Genomic DNA, 17,345 nt, shown 5'->3' with positions numbered 1-17,345 from the left:
GAATGTCCCTGGGCTCAATCCCCAGTACAAGAAAGAGAGAAAGAAAGAAAGAGGCTAAAAGAGAATTTCAATCAGAGATTCAGACATTGCAAAAGGAAAAGAATGCCAAGATTTTTCAGGCTCCAAATATGTATCCTAGAGGTATGATGGCTAAGCAGAGTATAAAGACCCAAAATAGCAGGGCTTTCCTACAACGCATATTTCACAAATGGTAAAATAATTTAAAGCATTTCTGTTTCAACATAGATACAGATGTTTTATAATAATACCAGGCCTACAATTTGTATAAATATTAAGATAAAATTGAAGACTAAAGAACTGGCAAACTCTGAAGAAGGCTGCTTTAGCTAGACCTTCAGCTCTCCCAGGGATATATCCCTCTGTCTCTGGGGTATGATTTTGGTGATGGGGCGTGTTGTAAGGATATGCAGGGAAGGCCTAGAAACGGTCAGCAGCCATATCGTCTCTCTAGTTCCCTTGCACCTCAAAGATAGGGACATATTTTTAGCCTCATGGAGAACATGAGGCTTCCCAGTGGGTCATCATTCTTCAGAGACCAACAGCAGGTGTGTTGATGCCACAGCTCTAGTGACCCAGTCATTTCATCATCCCCTATAGGCCTTCTCAGTGTGCTTCATACAATAGATGCTGCCCAGAGAGAGTAACTAATTGTATTTGGGTGTTTGCTCTCCATTCTCTTTTGCTGCAAGAAAGACTTACTGAGAGGCTGTGATGTGCCCAGCCCTGTCTTAGATGCTAGGAAGACAAAGGAAAGCAGATGAGCCAGATGGGGGCCTTACGACAGGGAGCTCACATTCTGTTGGGGAAATTATATAACAAGTCAGTTAGATGATTTTCATTCATGTTAATTGCTAAAAAGAAACTAAAGCAGGGTAATGTATAGATTGAATGGCAAAGGAAATCTTCTCCAAGAAGGTAATATTTGAGCTAGTACTTATACAATGATAAAGAACCCACAGATTAAAAAAAAAAAAAAGAAAGAAAAAGAAAAAAGTCCAAGCTGAGACTGGGACACTGACTGATACGATGATTTATCCAAGGAGATATGGCTAGCCAGTGATAAAGCCAGAATCTTTTTGATTCAAAAGTTCATCTTGAGCCGGGCGTGGTGGCGCACGCTTGTAATCCCCGCGCTTGGGAGGCAGAGACAGGAGGATCGCGCAGGTTCGAAGCCAGCCGCGCCGCTGGCTTAGGAGACCCTGTTTCCAAAATGAAAATGTAAAAAATAGGTCTGGGAGTGTAGCCCGGAGGTGGAAGGGCTTCCAGGAACCCCAGTACCACCAAAAAAAAAAAAAAGTTCATCTTGTTTGGTCAGATCACATTTCTTCTCAAATAAGTGGATATATGGTAAGTGATTTAATGAACTGTAAAGTAATATTCAGCTATCTGATACTGGCAAATAGTAATAATAAAGGCCAGTAGAGTTAAAAAGCAAAACAAACACAGCTGAATTTATTTATTCTCAGGTGAAGGAAGGCACTCACCAGTTGGCTGAGGGCCAAAAAGTGTGAGGTCTTCATTGTAAAGGAAGATATTTAATAGATGTTAGGGTTATTAGTTAATTCACACACTGCTATAACAAAATACATGAGAGAGGGGAGTTTATAAAGAACATAAATTTATTTCTCACACAGTTCTGGAGACGGGCAGCTCCAGCTCAAGGTGCCAACAGGTTCCGTGTCTGGTGAAGGTCCAGTCTGTCAGCTCCCAAGATGGAGCCCTGCAGCTGCGTCCTCCAGGGGGAGCAGTGCTGTGTCTTCACGTGGTGGGAGGAAAAGAGCCTGGCTAGCTCCTTCCAGCCTTTTATTTTATGATTATGATTATGATTATGATTATGATTATTCCGGGCATGGTGGCACATGCTTGTAATCCCAGCATTCGGGAGGCTGAGACCGGAGGATCACGGTTTGCGGACAGCCTCAGCTACTTAGTGGGGCCCTCTGCAACTCAGTGAGACCCAGTTTCAAAATAAAGAATAAAAAATAGGGCAGGGCTTGTAGCTCGGAGGTTGAATGCCCCTGGGTTCCATCCCCAGACCCGCAAAAAAATAATAATAATAATTATTATTGTTATTATTATTATTATTATTATTTTATTTTGGTGGTAATATGTGTGGAACCCAGAGGCTTTTCTACCTTCAGGCTTTACTCCCAGACCTATTTTAAACTTTATTTGGAAACAGGGTCTTACTAAGTTTCTGAGAGCCTCACTAAGTAGCTGAGGCTGGCTTCGAACCTGTGCGATCCTCCTGTCTCAGCCTCCCAAGCGCCGGGATTACAAGCGTGCGCCACCACGCCCGGCTCCCAGCCCTTTTATAACAGAAGTAGTCCCTTGCAAAAGGACCGAGCCCTCATAGCCTAATTATCTCCTAAAGGACCTGCCTCTTATTACTACTGCGTTTGGAATTCAGTTTCAACATGAATTTTGGGGGGAACACAAACATTCAAACCATAGGAAAGGATTAAAAACACTGAAAAGAGGTTGGAATAAATCCATAATTCTATACGTGATTGGTTAAAATAAGACACATAGGCACAGTGGCACAGGCCTATACTCCAAGTACTTGGGAGGCTGAGACAAGAGGATCGCAGGTTCAAGGACAGCCTCAGCAAGTAGTGAGACTCTCATCACCTAGTGAGACTCTGTTTCAAAATAAAAATTAGAAATACAGGGCTGGGGGTGTAGCTCAGAGGTAGACTGTCCCTGGGTTCAATCCCCAGTCCCCAGAAAATAAAAAGGGATAGAGGGAGGTGTAGCTTCATGCTAGAACCTACTGGGTTCAGTCCCAATACCATATAAAATAAAGCAAGACCCATAATTCATCTGCCATACGGGAAAAATCTTTAGACATGGAGTTCTGTAAGTCTTGCTTTAGATTACCAGGGTCACTGAAGCTCAGGGTTTCTTTAACAGATTTTGATGGTTTGGACAGGTGAAGCACAACACGGTATTCAGTGTGCCAGCTTTTAGGCAAGCTCTGCTACAAATGAAAAAAAAAATGTCCCTTATGATCTCATACTATTTAACATTGAAAAATACAGTATTATTCTATCGACGAAGAAACGAAAACCCATGTTGTCTGTTATGCCCAAGTCATTTATACAGCTGAGCTGTTTGATTATCTGTAATCTAGGACCCAAATCCCTAATTTCAGTCATCTTTTCCTAATGCATCTAATGGGAAATATTTGAAGCCTACACCTACATCATTGCTCCTTAAATCCTCTAAGACCAACACAGAGTAGGTACTCAAGAACTCTTTCCTGAATTGAGTCTCCTAGGTTCTCCTGAATTGCTTCTCACTAATTTATAATTGTTTCATAAATAAATAAATAGTTTGCTTAGGGATCATCTATAAATCAGAAGAATGGACAGAAGTAAAGGCCTGGGCTCTCTGTCCATTTCTTGGTCAGCAATGAAGAAAATCTCACGGGAGACTGAGACTTGTCTCACGGTAATTCCCCACTGAGCATTTCTTGCATGCCAGGAACTGGCATGTATTATCTCAGTCCTTACAACAGCACTCTAAGTAAACTGAGACTCTTGGAGGCTTCGATTCACCGAGCTCATAAGTACCCTCTCAATTATGAAATTCTTGATTTGCATACATTCCTAACATCACCCAGGATTCAAGGTTCAGAAAGCCAAGAAAGGAATCTCTAATATATTCCTAAATCTAATTAATGGTTCCGCCTCAATCTTAGCTCTGTACTTTCATGGCTCCCATATTAACTCATTACAGCTTTGTTATGGTTGTGCGAACTCATTTCGTTGCCAAAAGGAACAAATGAGAGGCAAAGAATAGCAATGAGAAGCCAGGCGTGGTGGCGCAGGCCCGCAGGCCCAGTACTTGGGAGGCTGAGACAGGAGGATCACAGGTTTGAAGCCAGTCTCAGCAAGTTAGCAAGGCTCTCAGCAACTTAGTGAGACCCTGTTTCAAAATGCAAAATAAAAATAGGGCGGGGGGTATAGACTGGGGGTAGAAAGCCCCTGAGTTTAATTCCCAGTACCACCAAAATAAATAAATAATAATAATGTGTTTTGCTTTCTGAGTAAGGGGACATCCTTTTACTTTCTAGGACAAGGGAATTTAAGTCCTGCTCCAGGGAAGCCTTTGCCTGTGCCAGTGAACATTGTACCAGGTGAACATTGAGCCCAGCTTCCTGTGAAGCTAAAGGTCTGTCTTCTCCCAGGAGGTGGCAGCAGCAGCAGCAGCAGCAGCAGCAGCAGCCGCCTAGGCCTGCTGGAGGAATCAGACAGAATTCATCTGCTTTCCTCTTGGCATCCAAACCCAGAAATTTCTGGTTCCAGAGACCACTTTATCTCCTCCTGGGTTTGCCGAGCTTGGTTGGAGACAGGCACAGGGAAAGAAGGAGCTGGCAGGGAGACCTTTCTATAAGTGCCCGTCTTTTTTTCTTTTTTGTAAACATTTTGGCCTGAGCTGTGACCTTGAAGCATGTGTGAAGGAGGATCAGGGGGGAAAAAAGAGCTTTAGAAAGAAACAATAATTGAAACACATTCACGCCAGCATACATCTGAGGACACCAGTGCAAAGTTTGGTGCGGCACAAAAATTTTAGACTCTGGATCTGCCCTCCCAGGTACCAGCTGCCTTGACCTTGTCCTCGAACCTGTCATAGACGCAACGTCCTCATCCCCTCAGTGCTCATGAGGCGATCTTGAAGCCCCTGCTTGATTCTTAGTTTATCCGTTACTGTGCTTTTTTTTTATTTTCTGGATTAAGAAAGGCTGAGCCTTCATCCTTTCTGAATTTTAAAAATTCAGACACAACAAAGTGCTACTGGTTCCAAGTTTATCCCAGTCGAGTGCGTATCCTGGCTTGGCAGACGCTGCCAGCTGCATAGGAGGTGGGCAGGAATCCCAGGAAACGTCTGGACAGTGCACAGCTGTGAATAAACTGTCCACTGCTGGGGGTTGCTTTGCAAAGTACCACATCGAAATGAAGCTGACAAAATGATATTTCAAAAAAGCAATTAACACTGATTCCTAGTGTATTTGGAACCAAAGGCCTGGGCGGGGGGAGGTGAAATTGGCCCAGAAAAAGAGCATCCCAGCCCTCTGGGTAGAAACATTCAAGGTTAAGGAGACTCTGAAGTCAGAATCTGTCCAAGCCTCAGGGGAGGCTCAGCCTGCTCTTTGTGAAGGTCCAGGCGGAACTAGCCCCCTCATGTTTGCCTGCTGCTCTGACTCACACTGCCTGGATTGGTTAAACGTCCATCCATTCATACAGTAATTAGTACCTCCCTCCCATTCCCAGGGGCCAGGAATTCACCTGGCTAATGAGGAGCTCAAAATCAAGTAGGCAGACGAGATCGGGCGCGTTCATGATGGTATGGCCATAGAAGAAATCGGATGCTTTCCCTAATGTGCGAAAGCTAAGGAGAAATGGGTAACAGGAGGAACTCTGGATGAAGAAGGAGATCCTATCGAGGAACAAATAAGGCGACCTAACTGAAGGGATGGGAGGGGGGAAGAAACTCTCTAAAGCACATGATGTACTTAAACATATCAAAGTCAATCACTAAGACAAGCATGGGAAGGAGGGATGGGGAGGGAAAAGGGTCCGGATTGGATAAGGGCTAATGGGTGATGCGTGCACGTATGTCTACACAAATCTTGTATCCCATTAAGATGTATGACTACAATGCACCAATAAAATATTTTTTAAAAATCAAATAGGCAGATGTTAAATGAATTAATATACATTCAGAAAGAATTGGTATTCAAAATATAATACCAGTGGTGGTAGTAGGGGTAGCAGTAATATTATCTCTATAAGGCCACAGGTTAAATATCATATTTCCTAATAACAGCTTTGTGTAAAATATAATAGAATCATCTAGAAATTACCCCCACAGTCCTACAGGGATTGGACCCTGTGCATCTGTTAAGGCAATCTTTTCTTCCTGTTGAAAAATCCAGAATTTCTTCTAGATTAGGATATTTGGCTCCAGAAAGCCACTATAAATGGAAGTATGTCATGGGGCATGGTGGTGCACACCTGCCATCTCAGTGCTTAGGAGGCTGAGACGGGAGGGTCACAGGTTCCAGGACAGCCTCAGCAACTTAGTGAGACTCGGCAACCTAGGGAGACCCTGTTTCAAAACAAAAAATAAAGAGGGCTGGGGGTATAGCTCGGAGGTAGAACAGCCCTGGGTTCAATCCCCAGTGCCACACACATGAAGTGGAAGTATGAAAGGACCAGGTTAATGGGGCGCAGGTTCCTCCTCTGCCTGGTTTACCTGTTAGCTCAGGGGACGGGCAGGTTAAATGTCTCAGTCTTACTGAGACACAGAAAGCTGGGGAGTGATGGAGATAGGAGCGCTTGGTAACAGCAAACTCCAGCTGGCTCCGCATTGAAGTGGAGAACTAGGGGCAAGTCAGAGAGCAGGGGGACCCCAGGCCGTCCGGGCTGGGCTGAGCAATAAGGTACCACAAACAAGCAGAAAAGAAGCAAGCCGTGCCTCCTGGTCCACAGCCTAAGGTCAACTGCAGTTTGCCATCCAAAAGACGCCAGATGCCCTCATAAAGCTGGAATCAAGGTAAAGCATTTCTCAAAAAGCAAATACTTGGGAAGGCCTTTCTTATTATGTTGATAACTGATTTGTTTTCCTCTTGCATACTTCGAATAAGCTCTAAATGTGGAATATCCCATCCTCCCCCAATTCCACAATTGATTCACAGCCGGGCTGTTAACGAAACATATAGCACAAAGGTTGACAGTCTTGGGGCTTTGACTTACTTTTCTCCAACTTAGCATTCGGGTCACTGCTTTCATTGGCTAAAAACCAGCCAGTATTATAATGGGATTCTCAGGTGAGCACAGAGCGGGGCCTGGACACAGTGGTCCTCAACTTAGCTTCACAATGGAATCACCTGGGATACCTTTTTTTTAAAAAAAAATCTTTTAAGTCAGGCATGGTGGCACATGCTTGTAATCCCAGCATTCGGGAGGCTGAGATGGGAAGATCCAGGTTCCCAGACAGCCTCAACTACTTGGTGAGGCTCTCTGCAACTCAGTGAGACCCTGTTTCAAAAACAATAAAAAACAGGGCTAGAGGTGCAGCTTGGAGGTAGAATGCCCCTAGGTTCCATCCCCAGTACCGGAAAAAACAAAAAAAAAGGTTGCTATTGATACTTGGCATTGGTGTTGATAATTTCACATGTGCTCATAGTATTATTTGAGCTGTTTCCTTCATCAAGTCTCTTTCCCCTTTTCTCCCTCCCCCAAACCCCTTTTATTACGCCACTGGAGTCTCCCTTCCTTTATCTGGAGTCTCTTTTGTTTCCCAATTTCTGTCTTCCCAATATGAGAGAAAACGTACAACCCTTCACTTTGAGACCTTGACAGTATTCCTGTCATCATTTTCAAGCTAAGTTGTTGTCCTGGGAGAAGAGAAGATTCAGTGAAGGGGCTGGAGGAGTTCCCATTGGAGGAGAGAGGGGAGCTCAATTTGAGACAGACTCTCTTATTATTTATTTATTTATTTATTTGTCTTTGTGGAACTAGAGAGTGAACCCAGGGGCATTCTACCTCCAAGCTATACTCTCGGCCCTATATTTTTATTCTTTATTTGAAAACAGGGTCTCACTAGTATCGGAGGCTGGCCACAAATGTGCAGTCCTCCTGTCTCAGCCTCCCAAATACTGGGATTACAAGTGTGCACCACCACACCCAGCTTCTCCTGCTTGATTTGACAACTTATTTTTTTTTTAATTAACGCATTGTAGTCGTAGATCTTAATGAGGTATAAAATGGTAGGGGCACACATGCACACATCACTCATTTAGCCCTTCCCCGTTTTTTACCCATTCCCTCTGCTCTCCCTCCTCATGTTTGGCTTAATGATTGACGATTTTTTTTTTTTTTGGGGGTACTGGGGATGGAACCCAGGGGCATTCTACCTCTGAGCTACACCCCCAGCCCTATTTTTTATTCTTTATTTTGAAACAGGGTCTCACTGAATTACAAAGGACCTCACTAAGTAGCTGAGGCTACCACGAACCTCAATCTTTCTGTTTGAGCCTCCCAAATGTTGGGATTACAAGCGTGCACCACCACACCCGGCTTTGTGATTGACTTTGATATGTTTGTAGATGTGTATCATGTACAGTAGGGATCGGGGAGCTTTTAAAACTCCTTGCACCACACCACGGACATGTTAGGAATGGAACCTGAGCATCCATATGTTTTGTGGTCCTGGGGATTGAACCCAGGGGTATTCTACCTCTGAGGTACATCTTTGGTTCTATTTTGCTTTTTATTTTGAAACTGGGCCTTGCTAAGTTACTAAGGCTCACTTTGAACCTGCCATCCTCCTGTTTCAACCTCCCAAGTCCTGGGATTACAGGCGTGTACCACCAATGCACTCAGCTAACTATATACATACATATATGTGTGTGTGTGTATATATATATATATATATATTATATATACATATGTGTGTATATATATTATATATACATATATGTGTGTGTATATATATATGTATATATATATATATATGTGTGTGTGTGTGTGTGTGTGTGTGTGTGTAATTTTTTTAAGATCCTGAAAAGTTTTCTGTGTGCTGCCAAGCTTAAGAACTTTCCCTTCTTAGGTCAGGATAATGAGGAGGCAGGAAACTACTAGTCACCTGTTTCATTAGAAATTCCTCTTGAAGCTGGGCATGGTAGGCCACACTTGTAATCCCAGTATTTGGGAGGCTGAGACAGGAGGATCGCGGTACGCGGACAGCCTCAGCTACTTAGTGAAGCCCTCTGCAACTCAATGAGGCCCAGTTTCAAAAATAAAGAATAAAAAATAGGCCGGGCGTGGTGGCACATTCTTGTAATCCCTGTGCTTGGGAGGCAGAGACAGGAGGATCGCGCAGGTTTGAAGCCAGCCTCGCTGGCTTACGAGACCCTGTTTCCAAATAAAAAAATATAAAAATAGGTCTGCGAGTGTAGCCCGGAGGTAGAAGGGCTTCCAGGAACCCCAGAGCACAAACACACACACACACACACACACACACACACACACACACACACACACACACAATAGGGCAGGGGGTGTACCTCGGACATAGAATGCCTCTGGTTACATCCCCAGATCCACAAAAGAAAAAAAAAGAAAAGAAAAGAAAAGAAATTCCTCTTGAGAAGCCAGCTTGACACCCACTTTGAAAGGTTTTCATTTCTGCTTTCCCCCCTCATCGACCAGATCTACAATTACATAAAGTTTCATGAACAGTAATCAGTGTTTTGCTGAGAATTGGTAACAGGTGATGGTGGTATAAACACCATGCTCCAGAGATCCCATTTTTTTTTGTGTGTGTGGGTCTGAGGATGGAACCCAGGGGCATTTGACCTCTGAGCTGCACCTCCTGCCCTATTTTTTTATTCTTTATTTTGAAACAGGGTCTCACTAAGTTATGGAGGGTCTTACTAAGTAGCTGAGGCTGTCCTTGAACCACGATCCTAGGTCGCAGCCTCCCGAATGCTGGGATTACAAGCGTGTACCACCACACCGGACTCCACATTGATTTTAAAGACACACCAGTACTTTAAAAAGTATGCCCTCCAGAGCTGGGAGTGGTGGCACACGCTTGTAATCCCGGTACTTGGGAAGCTGAGACAGAGGCTCAGGTTTGAGGCCAGTCTCAGCAACTTAGCAGGACCCTGTTTTAAAATAAAGAGAGATAGGGATGTAGTTCAAAGGTAGAATGCCCCTGGGTTCCATCCCAGTACCAAATAATAATATATCTATATATAATGTACATATGTATGTATAATGTATATAAATTTTGTATATATGCAAATAAATATATATATACATATTTTCCCAACTCCAAGTCTTTTCCTTCATCCATTTTTCCATTCCCCTTTCTCTCTTCCCACCTGGCTGTCTCCTTTACCTGTTCTCCATCTCCATCACTGTCATTCTGTCTTTTCGTCTTATTCCTTGTTTATCTTTCATTACCATCTGGGCCTCCCTATTCTTCCTGCATCTGTCTCATTTTCTTAACTGTTTTCCTCCTTCCCACAGCACACACCTCTCTCCACTATTTTATCAGCTTTCTCACTGCTCTTTAATTAGCTAATACAAGGGGGGAAATAAATTGGCAGATATTTGTAATTGCTAAGATAGTTTGTTGTTATTTTTAAAAGCAGATAAGTACTAAAAAATACATTTTACTCTCTAAACGGGGGGCCATGCTTGTGGTTAACACTTCTTAAATACGATCTATTATAATAAATACTAACCATAATCATCTTTTTAACAATGCCAGGGATCAAACCCAGGGCCTTGCAACACGCTAGACATCCCCAGCGCTAGACTCATTATTTTTAATAATTTCCTTTATTGGCCCTAGGTTATTTTTTTCCTGTAGTTCATTGACCTTCAATAGAAAATTAGCTCTCTGTTCTTCAATAATCCTGACTGCAGCAGCTGACATCAATGTAAAAAGAGAAACAAGCTAAAAACAGTAGTTGAGTGTATACACCCTGAATTGCATATTCAGTTGCAAAATCATCATAATTATTATTGTAATTACAGAGGGGAGGCATTTCAATAATTGTTCCAAGTGTCTTCTTGAGGAAATAACTAAATCAAGGCCAGCTGTCACAAACCAATCTGCAATAATGATGCCCGTATGTGCATCTCCAGTATTTCTAGCAACTCAACAATAACAAGTTTGCGCATTCATTTACTGTCCCTAAACAACCTAAAAAATAACAAACCTATGATCATGACTGATGTCTCACTTGGTAGCTGACCTGTGTTTTTAAGCAGTGTCCCTTACGTTGTTGTGAGATAATAAAGCACCAATAAAAGCATATTTAAAAAAAAAAAGTGTCCCTGAGTAACCTTAGAACTGACAAAGAAAAATTGCAACATCAATTTAATAAACTAGGGTGGGTACCCGACATCTATCTACCTGTAAGACGGCAACAAATCTAAGTGCCCAAGGTAGACAGAGCAGCAGACAATTAGAAACCCTTAGGAGAAACAGCCACAAAGACAGACATCTTTTATTGACTTGAAAACTGTAAACAAACAAACGGGGAACTGCGAAGGCCTGGTTTTTAGTTTCCTGGTGAAATCAGACAGAAGTATTTGAGACTCTCTCCTCCCAAGATACAGCTGTGAAATGACTAATAGGAATCAAGTGAGCCTGCTGTACCAGGAACTGAATGTGCCACTTCACTGAGGACAAAAAAAAATGTTCCCCTGATAGAGGCCGTCCCTCACATTAATACCTTCAGATAGGATTGGCCAGGCACGGAGCTGATGCATTCGTAAAGAGCAAGAATCATCCAAAAATTTTCCCATATTTCAGTACCTTTGAATCTTGGTTATATCTTTAATTTCATGTTCCTAAAGAAACTCCGGAGAGAGGGAGAGAAAGGAGGAGAAATAAAATTCTTACCACTTTTTTTTTCTTTGTTCAGCCACTTTGACTTCCCAAACAGGATTCTTGCTGGAGCTACATACAACTCTAGGAACTTGTTTACTGCTCTGATGCGGCCTTCTTGGGTTCTGAATTTCATACTGTTAGCGGCAATAGCACAATCCCATTGGCATATCTGCATCCCCAGCTTTAGAAAAATGAACCCACACACAACCTTACCCTATTTCAGTAGCTAAAATACTTTCTACAAAAATATCGAGAGAGGCACTGACTGACATTGCTTAGAGTTGTTTCAAGACACAGCCTGAATATTTTCTTATTGGAAACCTAAGACATGATCATAGTAAAAGTACACTGAAACTTCAAAATAGTTTAAAATGAAAGGGAATAAAATCTTCTCAAAAGGTCAGCACTGAGAACTATTTTTGTATATTTTTTCCATGTAAGGATATATAGCATTTTACACAAAGCAGATTATATAATATATGATGCCCTGTACTTTGCTTTATTCATTTAATTACATATTAGAAGTATTCCAATGTCAGCATATGTAAGTCTTTTAATCCTTGGGTGTGTCATAAATTTATTTAACCATTGCCCAATCTATGAACATTTAAATAATTCCCACTTGTACCATTATTATAAACAAGGTTTCCACAAATATCTTTATACACATATCACTGAAACTTGCCTGACTTTATCTGTAGGATGAATTCCTTTCAGTGAAAATGCTGGATCATAATACGTACACACATTTAAGATTGGGTTAGATGCTCCCAAATTGCAACCCCCCAAAAGTTGTTCCAATTCACATTTCCATCAGCTATGTAACTTCTGTTATGACTGTGCCAAAACTAAATTTTATTGAACTTTAAGCTTTCTGGTCACTCACATGTTATTATGAATCGCATTTTTCTAAGCACTAATAAAATTGAGCATTTTTCCAAGTAATTTCTGCCATTCTTCTTTTGTATGAAGCATTTGTTCATATTCTTTGCTCTTTTTTTTTTCTGGTAAGACTACAAGATTTCTTTGTCTAATGAAGGAATCAACACTTTCCTGTTGGGTTGCGAATGGTGCTTTTCTGCTGCGGCCATTTCTCATTGGCTCTGTTGATGGTGCTTTTCTGCTGCGGCCATTTCTCATTGGCTCTGTTGACGGTGTTTTCTTGCTGTTTGTTGTCATCATTTTTGCTTTTACCCTATAAAAACTTTAAGTGTTTTACATAAATGCATTTTATCAGCATTTTCTCTTTTGGTTTCCGAGTTTTGTCGCGTTTTAAATGTTAGCTGATTTGCATTTGGGTCTCTTTGCAGTTGTAGTTTGAGCCGAATTCCACTAAGTTGCTGGGCATCTCTCTGAACTGCTGAGGCTGGCTTGGAACCTGTGATCCTCCCGTCTCAGCCTCTCAAGTACGGGGATTCCAGGTGTGTGCCAACACACCTGGCTACTGTCACTCTTTCCATCTCTTTTTGGTATATGTTACAAGTGTGAGACCAACCTTATTGGTGAAAGGAATAGTCAACCTATCTTGGCACCAGGCAGCCTGGATTTGGTGCCAGCTGTTTGCCAGAGCTTTCTGGGAAACACAGACAAACTACCCAGCACCTAGATTTTTGGTCCTGTGGGATCTACACAAGGGAAAAGAAGCCCCGTGGTCCTATAGGAGGCTAAGTTTGTGTCCTGTTCCTAGGGCAGAGAAGTCTCAGCCTCAGTTTCAGCTGCCCACAGGTGGTTTGAGCTATCCTATTGTCCAGGCAATGCCAAGGGAGCACTGAGATTCATCTGAAACACCTCGCCTCTTCTGTCCTGTCAGATGTATAAGGATCTCGGCAGTAGAGATGTGAGCTCCTTTCCCCCCACCAGCTTTTTACTTTGATACATTCCAAACCCACAAAGGTCAAAAGAATGGTACAACAAATGCCCCTATAATTTTCACCTTAATTCAGCAATTCTTTTCCTCCTTTGCTTTATCTCTTTGTATAAGAGGAATTTTTATCCATTGAAATATTTGAAAATAAGTTGAATATTTCAACTTATATTCAACAGTTCACTATCTTTTTGTTTGTTTTTGCTTTTTGGGTGGTACTGGGGGTGTAACCCAGGGGCTTTTCTACCTCCGGGCTATATTCCCAGCCCTACTTTATACTTTATTTGGAAACAGGGTCTCACTAAGTTGCTGAGAGCCTCACTCAGTAGCTGAGGCTGGCTTCGAACCTGTGTGATCCTCCTGTCTCAGCCTCCCAAGCACATGGATTACAAGCGTGCCCCACCACGCCCAGCAACAGTTCACTTTAAATAATCCAGCATAAATCTCCTAAGAGTAAAGGCATTCTCTTACATAACTGTAATATCTTTAAGTCCATTTTTTTTTTTATTTCTTCAGTTGCCCAAAGACTTTACACAGGAAATTTTGGTCTTTGATCCAAAATATTGACAAGGTCCATGCATTGCATTTGATGTGTCTCATTAATACATTGTCCCAAAAGAGACTTGTAGTGATATCCAGAGACATTGTTTTTCATGACTAGGGGTGCTCTTGGCATTGTATTAGTTCATTTTCTCTTGCTATAACAAAATATCCAAGGCCAAATACTTTATACAGAAAAGAGGTATATTCACTTCACAAAACAGGAAGCTAAAAATCCTAGATGAAGTAGCCTGTTTGGCCTCTAGCAAGAGCCCCCTTGGCTACATCAAAACATAGTAGAAAAACAGAAAGAGATCCAGCGTGCAAAAGGGGCAATCACATGATGGGTGGCCTCCTTTATAACAATCCATAGTTGTAAGAACTAAGTGGGGTCTAGCGAGAGCTACATTAACCCCCTCAGAAGGCAAGGCCACTAAGGATCGAATCACCTTCCACTAGGCCTCCCTCTTAAAGGTCCCACCACCTCTCAACATCCCCAAACTGAGAGCACAGGAACCAGTGGGTAAAAAAAACACACCCAACCCATAGCAGGCACCTAATGTAGTAGATTAAGACCAGAGGTGCCTGCTAAGTACCCTGTATAAATACCCAGTCCCCCATAATAAAGAAGTACCTGGTCTAAACCCTGTTCTAGTCTATTGAAAACAGTCTCCCAACTTTGTTGTTTGTTTTTCAACAAACAACATTTTTCAACATTGACTCTTTTTAGCATCTAGGCCAGTCTTTTGGTAGTGTGTCCCACACTGTAATTTCTTCTGATTGTTTCCTCATGTCTCGTTTCTCCTTTAAACCAATAACAAGAATATTATGTAGATGATTATAACAGCTATTACTGCCTAACAGATCACCTCAAAAAACTCAATGGCATGATTTTAAGAACCACTGGTGAGGTAGTTCTGCTGTTCTGGATTAGACTTAGCTGGGGTTTCACCCATTCATGCATCCAAGTCAATTGGCCAATTAAATGGGGGCTTGCTGGTCTGAGATGAGCGCCACTGGATCAGTTTACCTAGCCTATCAGTTAGCAGGCTACTCACTAGGAGACAGAGGGTTTAAGACAGAGGGCTGGGCATGGTGCCATTCACCTGTAATTCCCGCTACAGGGAAGCTAAGGGGGGAGGATTGCAAGTTCAAGACTAACCTGGGCAACTTAGTGAGACCCTGTCTCAAAATTTTAAGAGTGCCAGGCGTGGTGGCACACGCCCATAATCCCAGTACTTGGGAGGCTGAGACAAGAAGACCACAGATTCAAGGACAGCCTCAGCAAGTAATGAGACTCTCGTCAACCTAGCAAAACCTTGTTTGAAAATAAAGGTAAAATAAGCCTAGGAGTGTAGTTCAGAGGTAGAATGCCCCCGGGTACCATCCCCAGTATAAATAAATAAATAAATAAATAAATAAATAAATAAATAAATAAATAGGGCTGAGGTATAGCTCAGAGGTAGAATGCCCCTGGGTTTAATCCCTAATACCACAATTTTTTAAAATTTTCTTTTAATGTATGATACTGAGGATTGATTGAAACCAGGAGCATTCTACCTCCAAGCCACACCCTTATCCCTTTTTTATTTTTTGTCTTGAAACAGGGCCTTGCTAGGTTGCTGAGAATCTCGCTGTTCTTAAACCCGCGATCCTTCTCAGTCTCCCACGTACTGGGATTACAGGTGTGTGCCACCATACTTGACTTAACAACCAGCATTTTTATACAACCATACAAACAATATTTTCTTGATCCAATTATCTCAAGCTTGACTAATTATATTCCATACAGCCAATGCTTAGTGAAAGAAAACACAAATAAATGTTTTTTTTTTTTTTTTTTTTTTTTACTTAAAATAAATTAGCAGGGCATGGTGATACATGCTTGTAATCTCAGTATTCAGGAAGCTAAGACAGGAGGATTGCAGGTTTATGGCCAGCCTTGGCAAGTAAGTGAGGCCCTGTTTCAAAATAAAGAATCAAAAATAAGGCTGGAAGTGGAACTCTGAAGTAAAATGACCCTGGGTTCAATCCCCAGTAGTGGGGAATTTTTTTTTTTTTTTTAATGTAGCTGAGGCTGGCTTCGAACCTGTGTGATACTCCTGTCTCAGCCTCCCAAGTACTGGGATTACAAGTGTGTGCCACCATGCCTGGCAGGGAAAAAAAAATTAAAGCAAAAAATTTAAATGTGATCACTCCAACTAACCCACCTCTACAGGACCTATTTCTGTCACCCAGCTAAGTCAAGACTTGTTTTTCTCCCTAGAGCATCTATGAGATTGTTCCCAGGGGAAGCATCTTAACATCTTTCCTAAAGTATAACCCTAATGAAAGCTGTCATTTACTGAGTACTCTGTTTTGCATATATTTATTTGTAACTGTCACAGCAATGCTACACCTAAGCAGAGTTACATATTACAAGTGAGAAATTTTAGGCTTACAGTGAGATGCTAGAGCCAGGCACGATGATGCATGCCTGTAATCCCAGTAAGATAGAAGTCTGGAGGCTAGCCTCAGCAAGGCCCTTAGCAACTTAGCAAGATTCTGTTTCGAAATAAAAATAAATAAATAAAAAGAGCTGGGGGTATAGCTCAGAAGTACAAAGCCCTTGCGTTCAATCTCTAGTACCAATAAATAAATAAATAAATAAATAACCCAAGATACTAGAAAAAACATAGATTGAAACTGATGGTTGGAATCCAGGCTCTGACCTTTTGGGGAAGTGGCTTGGGCCCTTGCACACCTTGGTTTGTCTGTCTGACTATGGTGATAATGAGATACGTCTCAGAGGTTGAGCCTCGCAGCTTGTCTAACCTGGAGCAGGTGTTACAGTCTCCTTACACATCCTGATGACGAGCTGTGACTTCTAGGTCACTTCGGATGAATCACGGGGCCACAGAGCCCACCAGCAATTAGTCAGGAATCAAACTATTTCATGAATTCAGAATGTGCTCATTAGAAATTAAAGATACTTTGACCTCCCTAAGTTTTCAACTAAAGTTTGCATTAAGATATATTTTGGGGAAAATAATTTGCCAATCAGTTTCTTAAACAAGATTGTAGGAGGGAGGTCATAGCTAATAACTTTTTTTGTGTGTGTGTGGTGGTCCTGGGGGGGGGAACCCAGAGGTTTTCTACCTCCGGGCTACACTCCCAGACCTATTTTATATTTTATTTGGAAACAGGGTCTCACTAAGTTGCTGAGAGCCTCACTAAGTAGCTGAGGCTGGCCTCGAACCCGCGCGATCCTCCTGTCTCAGCCTCCCAAGCGCAGGGATTACAAGCGTGCGCCACCACACCTGGCATAGTTAATAACTTAAGAGAACTAAAACTTAGAGGAAGATCTTTAGCAAGTCACTTGCACATTACAAAAGTCCTTTACAAATCGGTCTTCCAGCCGGGTGTGATGGTGCACTCTTGTAATCCCAGCACTTGGGAGGCTGAGAAAGGAGGATTGCAGGTTCATGGCCAGCCTCAGCAACCTCGTGAGGCCCTCTGC

The sequence above is a fragment of the Muscardinus avellanarius genome (assembly GCF_963383645.1).
Source record: "Muscardinus avellanarius genome assembly, chromosome: 9".
NCBI classification, from domain to species: Eukaryota; Metazoa; Chordata; class Mammalia; order Rodentia; family Gliridae; genus Muscardinus; species Muscardinus avellanarius.
This window is presented reverse-complemented; position numbering follows the sequence as displayed.